Here is an 18,906-nt window from a genome sequence, read left to right on the forward strand (position 1 = left end):
CATTATAGGCCCACTCGCTAAAAAGGTGACGCAAAACTCGCACCCGGGGAAAACAATTCATTTTAATAATCACCGAGGAGAGGCACCGTAGAAACAAACAGCCCGAGGCCAGCGACAACGTGCCCGCCTGCGTTTTTAACCCTTGCTCAATGTACGCAAGGGAAGTCGGCTGTTTTGTTTTCCGGGTCGTTCCCTGGAATCCACGATCGCTAATTGCTCGCAGGAAATTCAGATACGAACTTGTAATAAGAGCACACTTGGGAAAAACGAGGAAAGGCATTATTTATTATATTAGCTGAAAGGACGTTCCAAGTTTCAATTCTCTGAATATAGTTTTGAAAATTAGGTGTTAGAATATTTTCTCTATGAGCTTCCATAAATTGCAATTGGGAACATCAAAGAGCATGAACCACGCAATTTTAAGTCTTTTTAACAATTATTATTTAAACTGCAAAATTAATCTAAATTGGTTTTAAATCCAATTTAGCTTAGCTATTTTTCTGGGCGAAAAAGTCTCTTTAATAACAAGTTTAACTTTTTGAGTTCATTGTTATCCAAAAAGTTGACTGTATTTAGCCCATATTTTAATCTAAAACATAAAAATATAAAAAATTTTATTGTCTTTTGTGAAAACAACCAAATCTTTTTCAAGCAGTTAGCGGAAATTTGATTTATGTGTTTTGAGTAAAATATTTAGTATTTTTGGGCCTATGAATTTTTTTAAAAGGGTGCAATTTTGCTGGGAGAGTTAATAAAGTAAGAAAACTATTTTTTGTGTAGCTCGGACTCGTCTGTGTATTTTCGAGTATCAATTCACCAATTGCGATAGCCCTTAGTGTTCGGAGCTGCCAATAGACAGTGCCACTTTATACTTCCGATTTTAGGGTAATTTCCGTCGTGATTTAGAGCTCAATATCCTGTTACTGTGTATTCAACCCTTAAAATTGTTTCTTTCAATGTGTTCAACAACCAAATTAATTCAGCCAAATTTAAGTAGAAACGTAAAAAACAATTTAAAAAAAAATCTCTCCCAACGTTTCTTTATCGATTTGCTAGACTGAATTTGGTTTTCAGCACATCAAGAGTAATCATTTTTAAGAAACAGAATGAACAGCAGCAGGATATAGTCCTAAATCACAACGGAAGTGCCCTAAAATCGGAAGTATACAGTGGCACCGTCTATCGGTGGTTTTGAACACTTTATAGCTTTCGCAACTGGTGAATTACATGGAAGTGCAATAAAGCTCATTCGCTCGCTTGAGCTTTCCCATCGATCACGCAATATGCATATATGCAACATGCTATCTTGATGGCAAACGTGTATAAGATAAAAAGAAAGCGAATCGGAGCGCTGCATTTTTATATATCACGAAATTAAATCATATGATCGGCGGAGCGCTCATAATTTAATATGCGGCGCGTCCTGGAAATGATGTTTCGCATGCACGGCGCAACATCAAAGGCGAGTTTCTTTCCCGACACAGACACACAGAGAGCGGTCTCGCATTCGGAGGGATCAATACGCAAATTGTACGGTAAATTTGCCTTATTCGGCGCTCGTTGGCGCGCATTTTCCCGACCGATGCCTCGTCATAAAGTGGAAAACATACAAAGAGGCCTCAGTGAAATTGGCCTTATTGGTCACACGGCCACGGCAAAGGGCAAAAAAGCGGCGGCCTTTTTCCGGCCGTTGATAAAATTTCGCCGGTGCACACGTCGTCCTCGACCGTCATCCAGAGTGTATTTCTCGTTCATTTGTATTGCATGCGAAGCAAAAAATTTTATTCCTACTCGCTCGCTTGCTCTCTCTCTCTCTCTCTCACTGCCGAAGTATATATATGTACATACATATACACTTCGGTGCTGGGTGGCAGAGAAAGAAAAATTGATGTTCAGCAGCGTGTAGCGCCCAAAGTCACGCCACATATATAATAAAAGTGTCGTGTGCGAATGAATATTTAATCAAACGAATTCGGAATGCCGGAGAGCGCCAGCCTGTGTCACTGAACGACAAAATATTCCCGGCTGCATGAATGATTTATTCACATGTGCGCTACACTTGCCAAACAGCAACATGCTGCAACAGCAACGCGAGAGAACGAATCCAATATCGTGTTGGTGTACGCGCTGAAGAGAGTGATTTTTTCAGCACCCCAAAGCTAATTTCGTTTTATGGAGTGCCACTGACCAAATGAAATTTCCTTACCCTATGGGACCTTTTTCAACCAGTTGGTGCAGGAACGGCTAAAACAGTTAGTTGCAAGTCTCTCTATGTAAAGATGGGCCAACCAACCTGAAACCAAAAAAGTACAAGTTAGTAAAAATTAATCCATTTTTAAGCCATCACTTCAATCTGTAATTTAATAAGTAATAACCGATTACTTACTTGTATGATAATAATTTAACTTAAAAATTGGGGACAAATACATCGTTTTTGAGTTTTTAAAACCCAAAATTCAATCCTAACCCATGCCATCTCGATTTGATCTAAAATTTTGTGTTAATAATCTCAACAAAAATATTTAACCTTTACCATATATAATATCTATAATTATCCATATTTGCGCTAAAAAATTACATTTTTCGTCAATTTTTGTGTAGCTTTGTTTCGCAAAATGCAATGACAAGTTAGTCGCCTTCGTTTTAGCCAGGCATTTAAAGTAGTACTGAGTGACGTTTAAATTTATGTTGATACCCCGAATTTTTGCACCTCGGCTACTTCTCTGCGTAGTCACATTTGTATGACTTGTTATTCTGTCAGTCTTCGTCAGCGGCGCCGCTTTTTTTTACTTTTGGTCCGTGTTATACATATGCGTATATGAAAAACACGCAGTAACATCTCCTGAAAAAGGCAAACAGCCTAATTTGCTTGTCACTGAAAAGGTAAAAGTTTTTTGCACAGTGGACGGCATATTTGGTAAATCTAAAAAGTAATCCGATGCGGAAAAAAATCAGGTTTCCCTGAAAAAAAGCAGAGCCGAGTAAAAACGCGGAAATTCATTTTCAGCAGCGAACACCAAAACTATTATTCAGCCAGACGGCGACAAACAAAAATTGAAAATATCGATCGGATATCGGCTGCCCGGGCAACAGACACGGTATCCGTGTAATAACAATTATAAATGAAAATAATAGAGCGTGGTCGGTGTCGATGGGATGAATTAAAGCTGGCAACGAGCACATACACGCTGGGGTCTTGTTTTTGCGACCAGTTTGCTCGGCCAGGGTGCAGGAATGCGGTCCCTGAGCGTATGTGTGTGTACCTGAAAGCGTCACGGCCAGGTATAATAAGAAAGCAACGCCCTTTTTACGACGCTGCTGCTGACATCCGAGTGGTCGTTTTGCTTTGCCCTATCAGGTACTTAATTTTGCATTATTTTATCTGACGCTGCTTTTATTAATGACCGCATACACAGCGTCCGCGCACATAAAAACCGTTCGAGAAAGAGACGGCACCGGCGCCGCCTGATAATGAGAACCAGATATATTTATTTGGTCTTGCATCGGCTTTTAAATTAAACACGCGGCTAGCTCGTTGCTTTGAATATTAATTGCTTTATTGAGTTCGCGATTGCGGCGAAGACGTGGGCATTAAATTTTATGGAGCTTCCAGGAATTCTATATAAAGCATTTGGCTTCGAACACGCCGTCCTTTCTTGCTCACCAAGGTGAGAAGGATGCACAGCGGCCATTTCTTTCGCTCCTTCTTGTCTGTATTATTTTAGAAAGACAAACATTCCGATTCCTGATTACCGAAGTTATGTGACAGCTGAGCATTTTTGTTTTTTAATGAGATGTCTTGGATATTGTTAAAAATGTTTTTTCCTGCAATTTTCTTATTCCTGCGGTGACTCGTCTGATGTTGACTGCAAGCTTTGTATTAAAAACAAAAGAGAAAGTCGTTTGAACTCGGTGTCTTTTTCCCTTCTTTATGCAAACATTTTCATTGGCTACACTTTTGGACACAGATTTTTTTCTCGTGCGATGGGGGAAAAGAGAGTTGACGGCTGCTGTTCCTGACTGCTAGGACTTCAATAACACCACTGCCTGGCTGGCCTCCTTCGCAATTTCGATTTATATGCAACTTTGAACGTACAGTTGCGCCAAACTTTTATATCTGATCGGGAAAAACTCGCGCGTGGAGAGGAGCACCGAGACGAATAAGAATCGAAAGAGGAAAAGTATTATAATTTTCGAGTGGAAAGACGCTGTGGCGCGCACAAGACGGAATCCTCATGAGATGCTTGATATGAATTGAATTTAAATACTTTTGTGCTCCAACTATTGGAAAAGTTGTGTAAGTCGTTTTTAATGTGCACTCGGCCATCTTTAGGTTGGAGATTCGAGAACGTGACTTATTTTGCAGGAGGTGTGACTGGTTGAGATAAAATATAAACGTCTCAAGATCAGTTTCATGAATGGGGAATGAATTTTATTTGCTTACCTGCAAAATGTATAACGCATGATTAGTTCATGAAACTTTTTTCAAGTGGGTCAAAAATTAAACTGAAATTGAATTTTGCAATGGCAACACCCATGTGCAACAAATAACATGAATTTATTGCAAATAAAATAATGTCAAGGTACTGCTCAACCCGCTGTTTTAGCCCCGCAGGCTTCACCAGCAGCACTTAACCTCAAAATCAAAATTTATACTGTGGCGCCTCCTCGCCACTACTGTCCTAATAACTATTTTGCATTAAACCTGTATCGCCAGGTGGCAGTAAAAGGTGTGTGATAAGCATTGCACCCTTACTGCACCTTATCCCCCACTGCATCTTAAGCCTCGCACGACAGCAGTTGCAACACAATATTCTCTCTCCGGCTAGGATGAGTTTTCGTGCGAGGATGTTCTAGAAACTTGATCTAAAATTAATAAGACCCGCACGGCGGGGTAAGTGTCATAATTGTTTATATTTGAATGTTATGTTTTTATTGTTATAATCATTTATTGCAAACGTGATTTTGATTATTTGTGTAATTCCACAGTCTTGATCACTGATACTTCTACCACGAGACCCAAATAAAAGACGAATAAAATTGCACTTTCAAAAGATGAATTTCTGTCACGGCTCCACGTAACCCACAATACCAATGCATTGGGTGTAGATATTTTTGAATCAACGGTTGTTCAAACCTCCGACTGAGCACAAACAAAAAGAAATAAAATTTACAGTCGATTCGTTTCAGTTTTAATTCCAATTTATCGAAATAAAAGGTGGGAATCTTTATGTTTAACGTTTTGCACATTATATTTATGATTTTTTTTTAGATCTTGTTGATCTACAAGGTTAAAGTGTAGTTTAACAGCCTGAGGGTAAACCATAAACTCGTTTAGAACATTTTGCATTCAACCTGTATAACCGAGTCTTTAAATGTAATCTTTAAATGTAATTTCCGTATCATATATTGTTGCATAATTAATATATATGCGTATTCCAGCGGAAATATTTGCTAGAGATAAATTTTCCATCTGCGCTTCCATCCGAGGCGTTTTAGCAACAGAATAAGCAAGAGCTCAAACAGAATGTTCACAGAATTGAAACATGCTTGCGCTGCAGTGGCGTTTGCAATGCACCGAGATGAAATGGAGGTAATGAAGTGCAAATTCGATGATCAGAGGTGCATGCTGCTCGTCATCTCTGCTCGCTTGGCAAACACTCGGTGCGGCCCTCATTCGTCATTCGTCAATCGTAAATATGATAATGAATAATTCAATTGCACAAGTTCGCAAGTGCAGCAGCAGCAGCGGCAGTGCAAGTTGTGTCTAAAACGTGGCATGTGCTCTCTGCGAATTAGCTCACGTAGGCATACATCTAAATAATTTATGGCGGCTGCTAGCGAGAGCAAAACTAAAACAGCCGAGATTCCGTGCGGGGAGCGTGAGACTGCGAGTGAGAAAGGAAATTTGTTTCATTTGCTGACATGACGCGAGAGAGGCTGCACAAGGAGCCCCTGGGTGGCGAGAGCAGCATTGCACATACACACACACAAACACCGTCTGCTGCTCGCATCAGCTAATATTCTGCTCCTTGAGTGGAATCTGCACGCAGCCAGCTCCAACGGCAGCAGTCGCAGAATTCCGCCCTCTTTACTCGCCCCCTTTCTTCTTTCTCCTTTTGCTGAAATGTTGACGCAGATTGTTTCCTACAAACACGCCGCCGCCATAGTCTTGTTGTCAACACGCACAATGAGCGCTGAAATTGAAACCCCCGTGGACTTGTTGAATAAAAGATCGGCGTCTCGACTAGATTCGCGGATTTGTGTGTCACCAGGGGATTAAATTTATTTCGAATTGGCTGCCATTGTTAGACGACAGCGACAGAGACACACGAGGGAATTTGCAAGCAACTTTCCGCGAATTCGCTCACGTGTGTGCGTGCAGAGAGGTGGTGGGAATTTTGAATAAGCAATCACTGCTGAACGCAGAGTTAATTAGCGTTAAAGAAACGCTGATTCCATCCTTGGCCATGCAGGAAGCATAAAGCACGTGCCACCGCAGCCAAGGGTTAAATTTAATCCTGATTTATCGCGGTACATTAAGCAGGTGGGAATCAAGAGTTCATGACCTGATTGCAACTTTCACAGGGGGAAATTAGCAAAGTTTCAGAGCGTGTGTGTGATGCTGGACGCGTCACACAAGAGAAGGATTAGCATGGCGCCTGTCTCTCTGGCACTGGCAGGTCCGGGTCCAGTCTACAGCGTGAAATGAGACTGGACGATAATTAGGATCAATAATCGTTTTAAACTCCTTTGTTTGCTCGTTTGCTGCAGGTGTTTCACTATAAGCTGAAATTTAAGCACTTGTAGGAAAGTTAAATTTAATGCTGCAAAACTATCGAGCGTGGAATTTATCCAACCATGCTTTAATGAAATACACCTATAGTGAAACGTTGCCAGCCAGCAGTGTTGATTTTTCAAAATCTAATATTAGTTTGGAGATGATAGCTTAGTAAAAATCGCTTTTCATTATCACACAATGGAAATTCTTTGCAGTTTGAGTTTTATCCCAACTCGCTCTAATTGAAATACGGTAATATCTGACTTGAAATAAACTCGTCTTTGGTGGCGCAGCCTCCGGTAGACGAGGCGTGTGTGTGTGTGTGGTTCTTTATTATTATGACGCGACGATGCTTATCTCTCAACGGTGACTGGCGGAGCGCGATTCAGCCCGGGCGCCGCGCACATTAAAAGATCCAGTCTTGCGGGGTCACTTTGGCTCGCTGGCTCCATTGTGCTCTTGCCGTGAATGATTTATCACGTACACTTGCAGCCAAGTTAGAAGCTAAGTGTAATTGCTGGTGTGCCATCAATTATACTTTGCTCGGATTTTTGCAGAGGAGCAAAGCCGGTCTGAAGCTGATGGCGGCAATCAACGAACATAGCAGGCTTAATTAGAGTTATTAAGCAGCGTGGCAGAAGCAGAAGGGTCCGCGATGTCCCATGCAGAAATTGATTATACTCACACAGTCTTTCATATAAAACAAATTGTGATGAAGTACTTTATATATCTAAAAATCCATCTGAAGCAAGGAAATATATCATTTAACCTTTTGAGATAAAAATACAATTATTGGCATTTCATTGAAATAAAAATTGAAATTTTTCTTTATGGATTAGTGGCGTCTACAATGAGAGTATTGCGTCAAAAGGAAGATACAAAGTGGCGGCTGCATGGAACTCGTTTTTATATAAACATCATAAATATATAAAAATTTTAAACTGTGAGCGGATCTTTTCGTTTTAAACGGCTGGGATGACAGAATCTCTAGCTGATTGCTGCAATGTTGATAAAACTTCTAGTGCCAAATGGAAAAAAATATATTTTCTTAAAAAAAAAATAGAAGTTTTTTATTAAAGAGATATTTCCATTTGTGTTTTCAAAATACTTTAGAGATTCTTTTTAAACTAAATCATTTCATCTCTCGTAACTTGAAATATATTTTTGCACTCCCTTTTCCATCCGATGAGTGACTCACGTGGCTAATTGGAGTTGACCTAGGCCCACAGAAGCGGATCTGTTCATATTATCCGAGCAATTGATCTTGGTTTCAATGCAACCATCCGCTGTATACAGCTCGTTTGCCAGCTCGAAATTAGTCCAAAGTTAGACGTCCACCCGTCCGTCGGTCGTCTTATCTGTTTATACTAAACGAACACGGCGAGGGATGATGGATGAGCTCCACACGGCAGCTGGTTGCGCAGGCACGGCTGCGGTAATTAAACTATTAAAGTATTGCTTTAGACAATGAGAATTTCTATACGACAGCAAGCGCCACCGTTCGGCATGGGGACGATCGCTCTGGCGTCGTGCTCTCTATAATTTCATAAAGGAAGTTTGCTCATCTCTTATTGAAAGCAGAGTTGAGCAGCGTGTTGCTCAGCTGTTAATAATGCAAGCTTGCGCCCGCGTCTCGTCTTATCTGCTCTCTGCCTGCTACCAGCAACTCGCTCGCTCCAGCTATATTCCGATGTCAATCATATATTATTCTTGTCGAAAGTTTGCAGTGATATTGAGTTATTAAATTTCTGCCTGCCGAGAGTTTAACAAGAGGCGACAGGAGACAATTTCGTTGGATCTGGATTTAGTTTATGGTCTCGAGAGTTGCAACTTCTGCGAGTGGGTTGAATCACTAAGGAAATGGAAGCAAAGCTGAATGTGTTGTAATTGAACAACGCGACTGTAACCAAGGCTTATGAAATGTATTTATAATATACTCTCCCAGTGTTTAGCTTGAAGTTTTTTAAGCTTTTCGTCATTAAACTGGCTGTGATGATTACAAAGCTACAAACACTTAATTCCCCTAGTAAAGCCGATAATTCGAATTTGAAATGGTAACGAAGCGCATATGCAGCCAACTTCATGTTCACTCTTCCACCGTTTCGCGCACCTGCTAACAGCTCTCATGCAATCACCGACCGGTTCAAATTGAACGACGTCCTGTTTGAATGAACAAAACTGCACGCGGCAATTAGTGCGCATGCCATGCAAGTTTGAAATTTACTGAGAGCGCTCCGTGAGCATTATTTGAATTTGCAATGCAGATTCCCGCTACTATGAATGATAATTAGATTGCTATCGAACGGCACTCGGCGCTAATTGCTTGTCACCGAATGTACTGGTACAGCACATGTACGAACCGACATACAAATGCGCGCGCGGTGTGGGTCTCTCTCCATCAATTTGGCGATTGCAGGCACGTTACGCCTTTATGTGCCGGCAGCGGTGCAAAATAATAATTTCCTCCAGCGCGGCTTACGTTAGTTAACACGGCGTGTATATGTGGCCTATGGTGGCCTGAGCCCCGCTGCGGCAAATTGGGCGGAATCTTCAGCCGTTTGAAGCTGCGGCCCTAATGCAGAAAATGCATATTAATTTACGTTTGTATGTGGAGGCCGTGGAGGCAGGCACAGGGCAGGGCGAGCCGAGCAGTGCGAGCTTGCTGCCCCGCGGGAGATGGGATAAGCCACTTTAATAATGCAATCGACGGCGCGGTTGCATCTAGCTGCCGGCGGCTGACTGAGAGTTGTGTGGGCGTGAGCAAACTGAAGCTTTTTGAGTGGCAGCCAGTCGCTAATTATTATTGAGTTAATCGCGATTACGTATTCCCTTTCGGTGTGCACTGGTGTGCACCAGAGCATGACTCGCGTAGGCCTATGTCAGCTTTTAGATTAAATTGTTGCAAAAGTGGTTTGTGAATAAAATATAATTGAGGTGTCAGCCTCTGATAAACTTCCAATATAAATGATTTACGATTAATTCCTTTGGAGCAATTTGGGACAGTTATTATCAATTTTCAACTATAATTAGTCAAGGTGAGTAAAACAACATAATCCAAAAAATATATATTTCTCAATTATGTCTAATTTAAAATGAACATTCTACCGACCTTTGTCCTGTTCTAGCGACTTAAATTATTCCATTCATAACGACGTGTCTCTTTTAAATTCGCCTTTGTTTTAAATGACCAATATAGGCAATAAATTATTTTTGATTTCAGTTGAATTGCGAGTAAAAGAGGAACAACGCAAACGGTTTTGATACGTAAGCAGATCATTATCGCGGAAATCGGCGCTGTTTTATTTTTCTCTCTCCCCAGATCGCCAGAGTGAAAAGGCGGCTTCTCGCTGTGTATGTGCTGACTGCGTATGGCAGCTGATTCTGCAATGATCAAGAGCAGCGATTTTCCGGATGATGAGTGTGTGTCAGACTGGCAAAATGTGATGATGTGTGCGATATGATACTCGAGGTCTGCTCATGCATGACTCATTTTTGCTGTATACAACATGTATATCGCAACATCTCTCGAGATTCCGCCTCCGCCGCGATCTCTTTTTATGTCGAGCATTCCCCCCTGATCGTCGTGCTTGTCGGCTGCACATGAGGCGCAGAGTGGTATAAATGCGAAGAGTTTTGTCAAAAGGCTTCAATTTTCCGAAACAAATTTGAATTTAGATATCATTTTATACTGTTTCTTTGTAGGAATTAATCGAGTTGTACTTCATTATATTTAATTTTGTTCTTGCAATTATATTTATTCTTTTAAGTGCCATGGTTTCATCTCTAAAAAATCAACCGCCTACGGTTTAATGGTTCGATTTTCCCTGTAAATACACCAAGTTTTATTCAAATTTCCGCCAACATGGGCATTGAAACCTTTCCAAGCTTTGTAGCAAGCTTTTTCCACGAATTCAAGCACAGATTCAAAAGGGACTTCAACCACAGAGGCGATGATTGAAAATAATTCGCAGCAGGCAATAATCACCCCGCGCGCGCTCGGCAGCTTTTGCGTTCTGGCCAAATTAGATTTGCCTGTACAGATTCAATTCCGACCAATTACAACTCGTAGTTTCGGTCAAAGGGCCGCTTTATTCGGCAACGTTGCGAAAAACACGAGCTCGATTGATTCGTCCAGCCAAGCGCCTCAGGTGCTTGTTGTCGAAGCAGCCGCGCCGCCGGCAAATGTTTGAGCTGGAAAGTGCACGCCGGTTAACGATTGTCAATTTATTTGCGCAATCAAATTAGGGCGGTTAGCGCGCGATTTATATCGGAGCACGCACCCATCGAGTTAAATCAGCAAAGCTCGTCGGCTCGGGATTATTTTGCTTGCATTAAACACGCGCCGCGTGTGATAGGAGAGCACCCCGTAATACTGGATTTGCCCGCAATAAAACAGGCTGCACGTAAAGGGTTGAGCCTTCCACATAGCGTAAATGTGTATGCACACAGCGCACCATCAAAGCAATTTCTAGGTGAGCTCTTCACGGCTCGCTTATTGGGAGGAATTAAGTAAGAAAAAGTTGGCGTGTAAATAGTAATTGTCACTCTGTCAGCGATACTTTCATTGGTAAAAAGACCGTTGTAGATGGTTCAACAAAGATTTCGCAAACATCAGCTGTTAGAAATTAATATTTGCCATATTTACATAAAATGAACGGTCAAAACCGGTTAGTATATATATCACTCCATAAGCAGAGCATGTTTGTTCAAAACGCGTGGATCTAACTTTTGGTTAGAAATTCATGGAAAAATCTTACATGACAAACACATGGAAATTATAATTGAATGTAACACACATCAACAGGGTCAATTTTATAAATTTGAATTGAAATTTTTTGAAATCAAGAAATAGCTTAAAACACCTTCAATCAGATGTTTACGAATTTTTTGAATTAATAAAATCTAGACCCAGAGAGGTGTCCAGGAGGAAAATTTGCATAGAAACGAATTTCAAACATTTCAATTTACACACTGGCTCCGTGCCACCGCCACAATGGAATCCGGTAATGGCATCCGCGAGCCACAAAATATGCAAATTCGCGCACATACATCGCTTTTAATAACATAATGTACGCGCGGCTGAATAATGTTTTTTTAATACAGAGCGCGGTACCACAGATAGATACAAGAGTCGTCCTCTCTCTCTTTGCTCTCAGTGGCACCGAAAGAGAGGGATTATTGTCTCTGCCATTGTTTGCGGGGATGGAAATTCAATGCGAGAGCGAGCCCACATTTATGAATAAATTATCGTTTTAAATTCTGAGCATTCCTGCTCCGATTCGCGCGCAGAGACGACGACGAAGCGACTGCTAGCAACTCATGAATATGTTGCGAGAGAGAGAGAGAGAGAGAGAGAGAGAGAGAGAGAGAGAGAGAGTGCATTGTGCGCTAACAATGAGAGACATTCATACGTATACTTTATGTAACCGACGAGCCTTCACTCTTTGTGACTCGCTCGCGCCCATTGTTTTACTTTAATTAACATATTAAAAAACGCACTCAAGAAAAACCAGAGGAACGACGTGAAAGAGAAGGTACGCATCACAAGATTTTCTCTTTATATAGGCTATTTTCTAATCGCTTCAGTTTTCTTCTAATGCTTCCGATTAAAAATTAACAGTCTATTAAATGGATGCACCAATTTTGGCCGTGTGGCTTTAACACACAATACGATTAGGGTTGTGTGTGAATTGAGCCAGAGTAATCTACTCCGGGTTGGAGTGAATGCGACAAAATTAAAATTCTGATGCTCACAGACGGCAATAATGATGTCCTCTGATAATGAAATCGGGCACAAAAGTCTGATAGCCCATAATACCAGCCTAATCACGCAGGCCAGCCAGTAAGTGTATTTCAAAAAACAATTTTGGCCCTATAGCAGCAACCAATTATTTATCGCCCTTGCGATATGATTGGCAAAATATGTGTCGGCCAGCTCGGCCAGCCGATCGTAATTCACGGAACTAATTTTTCCACCTGTCAGGCCGCGACGCGCTTATATGCGGCACGGCAATTTATTCATTTGCGATGTCACTTCAGTCATGCGAAGCACGTGAGTTATTAGGTTTCGCACGCCGTGTCACACCCGACCCCTGACGCCCACCTAATTGGCAAATAAATACGACGACATTTTTCACTGCATGCACGCCAGCCACCGTGCCGCACCACGATGACGGGGTAAGTGCAACCCATCGGTGCATGCAACTGCACCAGCACACGCAACAAGCGAAATGACACTGCCGGTGCACATGTGTGCATGACGGAGAAAATTGCACGATTTGTCGGAATCAGCTGCGCACACGGTGTATTAATTAAAAGTGGTGACGCGCGCGCCAGTGATAAATTCCGGGCGATTGAAAAATTCCATGCGAATTTAGCCTACAATCTATAAAGTAATATATAAAATAAATTTGCTGTATACCACTTTGACTGTCCACAATACTCAAAAATTTAAACAGATTGTTAAGTGCCATGGCATGGAGAGTAAAGAATGTTTGTCATTAATATGGCAAATTAGGTTAAATTAATAAATTTCCCAAGACAACTGAATATTCTTAAGTTCAAAGCTCAAAATTGAAAATCTTAGTTATTTTTAACATTATTTGTACAGATAATTGTTAGAAATTGTAAAGCAAAAAATTATTGTCCGTATTTTTACGCTGAATTTATTTTCCGAGCTCTATCCGCAAACCGAGCGGATGCTCCGCTCTCCTGAAGGAATACCGGTAACACACAAACAATTTGCCAGATACCCAAAAGGGTAACTACGGGATGCTACCCAAGGCTTTCATTTTTATGGTTGCAAGTAAGCCGGTTGTGAATCAAATAGATGCCTCTAGTACCTTTTCTGTACACTAGCAAAAAAAATGTGCGCACACGGCGGAGGGGCATTTACTTTCGTGTGCGAGTCTGTATATGTATGCGAGCAACTCGCGCTCGACTGCTCTAGACGCCATTCAGTTTAACGAGCGGCGATATATGCATGGCTAAATTATGTTTGTTTGCCATGCAAATACACGACGAAGAGCAGCAGCAGCAAAGCGCCGGGGCTGAGCAAGGGAAGAAAGAAAGAAAGAGCGGATTATTAATGCTCAAAGTATATGGAGCCGCGCACTTTTTATGAGCTAAAACAAAGCCATGGGTGAGACACGACAATGCTTTCAACTCGGCGAGAATCTGCGTTCGGCGCTAGTTAGCCTCCTTCGCTCTTCTCTTCAGACATGGGCGCAAAATTACGTTGCCAAATGGCAGCCAGATACACGCACAGCACATATTCTCAGCTGAGAATCGCTGTGTTTCGGAGGAAAATTTCAAACAATAAAAGGGAAGTGAAAAGTGGAAAAATGGTCGAATATTTTTAATACTACGAGGCATCATGAGTTTTCTTTTCTTACTGTTCAAAGATTTATTTCTGCGTTGCGACTCATTCACAAAATATTTTGGATTAAATTTGTGTCTTGATCGATCTGTGTGTTGGAGAGTTTGATGCCTAGCATATTTATTTAGAATAAACTTTGAAATTCCCCCTTAATTTAATAAAATAAATGCGCAATAATCTAAAACAGTTTTAAAATACTAGAAAATCCGTGTCAAAGAAAGCTTGTAATTTTTTTCTGAAAATGTCTCGTTGGTTCACTTCCCCAATTCACATCATATTTTTAAAAGCCGCTTGGGAGCTTCTCCAGATTATAAGCAACGAGAAAGCTTGCGTTGGCTTTCACTTGAAATCAGGTACATAATCCAGAAAAGTGATTTGTTTGTCAATGGCGTCGGAGCGGAGAAAGGGTAATCAAATTTTATCTGCAGCCCCTCTGGGCGCTATCCTTTGTGTCTTTGCGAGAGTGTGTCTCCACGGCGCATAAAGAAGATTATGCGCGAGAGCGGACTGCTGGCTGTTGGAAAATAAAAAGTCTTGTGTCTTGTGACGTCTCCCATATTGCAAATAAATATCTTGTGCGCCTTTACGCTGAGCAGCAGCATCAGGAAGCAGCAGCAGAAGGGGAATTATTCGAATCAAGTGTGACAGCTCTTGTGTTGGAGGCAATATTGCCGGCGTGCGCGATTCTGACGTTTTGACTTACTTCTCCAGCGCACAGCCAATTCAGATTCTCGCGTTTGCAGCTGTCGATCACGTCCGGATCGCGTGTCGCATTACCAATAGAGTTGCTTCTGTTCGCATTTTTCTTCCCGGTTCGCCAATCTGGCCGGAATAGAATTTTCCTTGAATGGTAAATGAAACAATGCGCTAGTGTTTTCCAACAAAGGATCAAAGTCACCTGACAATGTGTTCGAGTTCGATGATCTCAATTTCCATTCATTTGACAAACTGTCAAACTAAATGCATTGTGGATATAGGTATCAAATTGTTCACAATAGAAATTAAAACAATGAGGGTGCCAAATAACAAAAAAAAGAGGTTGAATATTTCTTGTGGAACGAATCTACTCTCTTGTGTTTTACTGTCAAGTAATGAAACCAGCTACTCCTGGTTTCTAGATAAATACATAAAAAGTTGTACCAACCAGACTTGATACGCATTCTTTTGTACCACGGGAAACACTCTTAACACTCTCCTGAAATATTTTTTGCCGCCTTTCCTAACGTAGACCAAATTACCAGGGGTAATCACAACCTGCTACACTGGCGCTGGAATGTGGAATGACTCGGTCATACCAACGCATCTCTCTAGTGAGCAATCCATCATTTTCATTAGAACAAATTCCTGTGACCATGGCCATTCGGAAAAGAATCCTGCTCACCTTAGTTAGCAGGCTATAAAATGCTGGCGTAAAACATGATTTTTACCTAAAACTGTCAAACTAACACCAGAAGCTGCAAAACGCATTTTTAAGTTCCAAAAGGACAAAAAAACTCGAAATTATGTGCCGAAAACATCTGAACAGGAAAAAATTATTTTATTATAAATAAACCTGACAAAGATATTTTTCTATGACTGCTTTATTTTCCATATTAAAAATTGGATACTCAAAGAAATCGCTCAAGGCAAAAATGTGTCCTCAGAATTTACTCTTTCTGCACACAACATTTCATGTTGTACAAAGTCTGGAATGCTATATATACTTGTGAATGATATATGTGAGCCCTCGGAATTTTCATTCTGCCTCTGACTTGCTTTCAACTTTCGCCAACATTCAGCCTCTCGGCAAAATAATCGCAGCGAAATTTTCCACCAACTTTTAGCACGGTGTTGTACACAGCTGCCGGCTTTCGGAGGCCTAGCTATCAGTGGAACAAGAGCATCCAAACAAAAGGCAGTAGGAAAGAAAGGCTGCTCGGCTCAGCTTGGCTGCGTGAGCAAATAAAAAGCAGTATTTTCTGCTACATCTAGTGCAAAATGTAGCAGAATTGAATCGGGGGGCTAATTCGGACCGTAATCGGATCAGAATTCACCATGCTTGCACGAGCGGAGAGCGAGCGAGGTTGCTGCTTTGCCGACATGCGGACGGACAGACAAGCGCGTCGGGCGGCGCGAAAGGGTTGCGCATATATCCCGCCGCTCGCTGTGTTTGCAATTATATCCCCAGCAAGCCCCTCGTCCATAAGTGGCGTTTACTTTATTAGAATCAGCAACAATTTAGCCTCTGAGGGTTGCTACTCTGGTAATTACCCCGGTCCCGCGAATAGTCCTTCTGGCCAAATGAGCGCTGTTGTGCTGAATGTAGATTTGTCCCTCTGCCCTCCCGTTGAAGAGAACGCGTGCGTGCATAAGGGCTCATACGGCGAGTGGCTCTCCTGCTTTATTTTCACTGCACATTCATAATTAATCTGATTGAGTGACGTGGAGATGCTCTCGTCACTGCACTAGAAATTCCATTTTAACTGTACAAAGGGTCATGAATTTTATATATTTAACCGTGCATGTTTTTTTATCCACAGGGGGCAATTTTCAGTCAGTCAAATTTTTTAAATGAATTTCTGTTCAAATTGCAATCCTCAAATATGATCAAACATAATTTACTTTGTTTGAACACGATTGCTGCTCACATCTGTCAAAAATTCTATATAAATCGCAGGCTAATCAATCCTCTGAATTGGCAAGGCTTGTTAACTTAAATAAAATTATTTTATAAATAAAAATCAAGAAAAATCATGCTCGGTAGAAAATTAAATCTAACAATATATTCTTGAAAAGTGATTTAATTCACTTCCTGCTCCATATCGAAATATGATTAAACTGTTTTTCATACCTGATGTGTATAGTATATGGTACACAAAAAACTATTGATTGATGCCAATGAAATGAAGGAAGAAGTTCACGAGGTCATCAGTATTTGAACCGAAAAATAAAATTAAACATCCTCACTTTACACCAAGGTACTTGTATTTTATTTGAACTGAAGCATTTAGGCTTCCTCCAAGTGTATAATTGCCTTCATTTGCATCTACGTCATATTTTTATGCTGTATCCTGCATGGAAAAACATTCTACGAAAAAGTCAACAGAACAAAAAGTTTTGAGCAAGCAAAATACAGTCCACGATTGGCTGAATTCATTTCGCTTGAAAGGAAATTCAATTTCTCGTGGTCATTGCGCTAAAACCTTTTTGTTTTACCCTCCAGGCGTATTGTTTTCGCAGAGTCAACAGTCGAAGTTTACTGCCCGCTGATGGCACACTTAATTATTCCCCGAAATTATGCTCGACTTTCAACAAACAAACGGCAAACTTTGCTGGGAAATATTAGAATAACAAATTTTGCTATGCGGCGAAATGCTCGCATTCGGCTTATGCCGACGACATGGAATAGAAGCGTGAATCCGTGCCTGGCGCATGTGGCGAACAAGCGAGCAAGCCGCGAGTGCGCCAAACACAAAGTTGGGGAATTTTTGCGTGAAACTTACTAAACTCATTACCGCAGCACTCTTCAACGCCATTACCTCGAGTTTTAGGCAGCCCTCACATGTAATCGCGTTCAAAAATCGGCTGACTCCGCAGCGCGCGGGACGCAGCGTGCCGGGATCTTCTGCTCGCTGGCGAACTTTAATAAAATACGTGTTTTGCATACGCAGAGTGGAGCAAGTCGACATTTAGCCAAGGTAACGCCCTTCTCTGGCCCTCCGTTCATGCGTGGCCAAAGGAAAAATTGGGTTTAATCAGACAGAACGGAATGTCTATTTTCAATTAAAATCTGGCGCTGCAGCCGGCAATTCGTTGGTATTCAGCAGGGGTTAGCGGGCTGACGATCTCCGAATGGGCTCCTGGCTTTTCATGAATGTGCCGTTTGGCACGAAGTGATGACGAAACGCGCACGGCAGTGGGATATCCATTCCCTTGCGGAGTCACTTTCATTAATGACCGGGCAAAGAATTATTTCACTTTGAAAACAATTCCCAGTAGGAAAAACTCTCGTCTAGTTCCACAGTGCTGCGTGATTAAAAACGTGGAGCGCAATTTCCTGGAATGATTTTCAATTACTTTGCTTAATTGCCAATCTCAGGACGTTTTACGACTTTTGATAATTATGATGCCAATGATGCGGATGGAGCATGAGCGTAAACAAATATGAATCAACACGCGTAGAGGAGCGAGTGAAAGAATCCCGTAAAAAACATGATTAATTGTTGAGAGAAAAGCCATAAATTGGTGTGCTCCCCGCGGTGCAGTGGCGCGTACGCTGTCGCTGCCGATTAGATGGGGAACACAAGCAATAAAGGTGCCATCCCTGGTTTGCATAAGCCATAAAACGCGCGCGCAAAAAGTGAGTGACGTGCGTGACACAGGCAAGATGGCAACAGCTCGAGCCGCCACTACTTGAGCGCAGCCAGCAGCCGGCTAGCGCGTCTGAATTATAATTAATTGAGTGGGCCGCATGATTGATGATGCCGAAAGAGTCGAAAGTGTCTGCGAGAGCGCTAAGAAAAAGTTGGGACTGGCCCGAGGTGCGCGTAAAGAGAGCGTCATCAATACTCACGCTAGTGAGCCAAGAAACGAAATTGCAGCGTTCACTGGCGGCGGCCGATACAGGCCAAACTTTGCAAATTATTCGCCGATAGGGAACATCATTTGAATGGGAAAAAGTGTATTCGTTCCAAGAAGAGCTCCTCAGAACTTGGCAAATTGTCGCCCGGCACCTCTTTGGGGAAACAAGAATTATTCGCACACCGTT

At 41.7% G+C, this 18,906-nt stretch overlaps 1 protein-coding gene across 3 annotated transcripts in view; it reads right to left on the reverse strand.

Annotated features, from left to right (window-relative positions):
* Positions 1-18,906, reverse strand: part of LOC135938663 (chaoptin) — a 146,218-nt gene that overhangs the window by 40,575 nt on the left and 86,737 nt on the right. For 2 of the 3 annotated variants that reach the window (XM_065482487.1, XM_065482486.1), the window contains one exon: positions 2,207-2,293. The exons of the other annotated variant lie outside the window; for it this stretch is intronic. The gene's annotated coding sequence lies outside the window, so the exon portion shown is untranslated. The remainder of the gene's footprint in view (positions 1-2,206; positions 2,294-18,906) is intronic. 3 annotated transcript variants of the gene reach the window in all.

This window comes from Cloeon dipterum, chromosome 3, assembly GCF_949628265.1.
Source record: "Cloeon dipterum chromosome 3, ieCloDipt1.1, whole genome shotgun sequence".
Classification (NCBI taxonomy): Eukaryota; Metazoa; Arthropoda; class Insecta; order Ephemeroptera; family Baetidae; genus Cloeon; species Cloeon dipterum.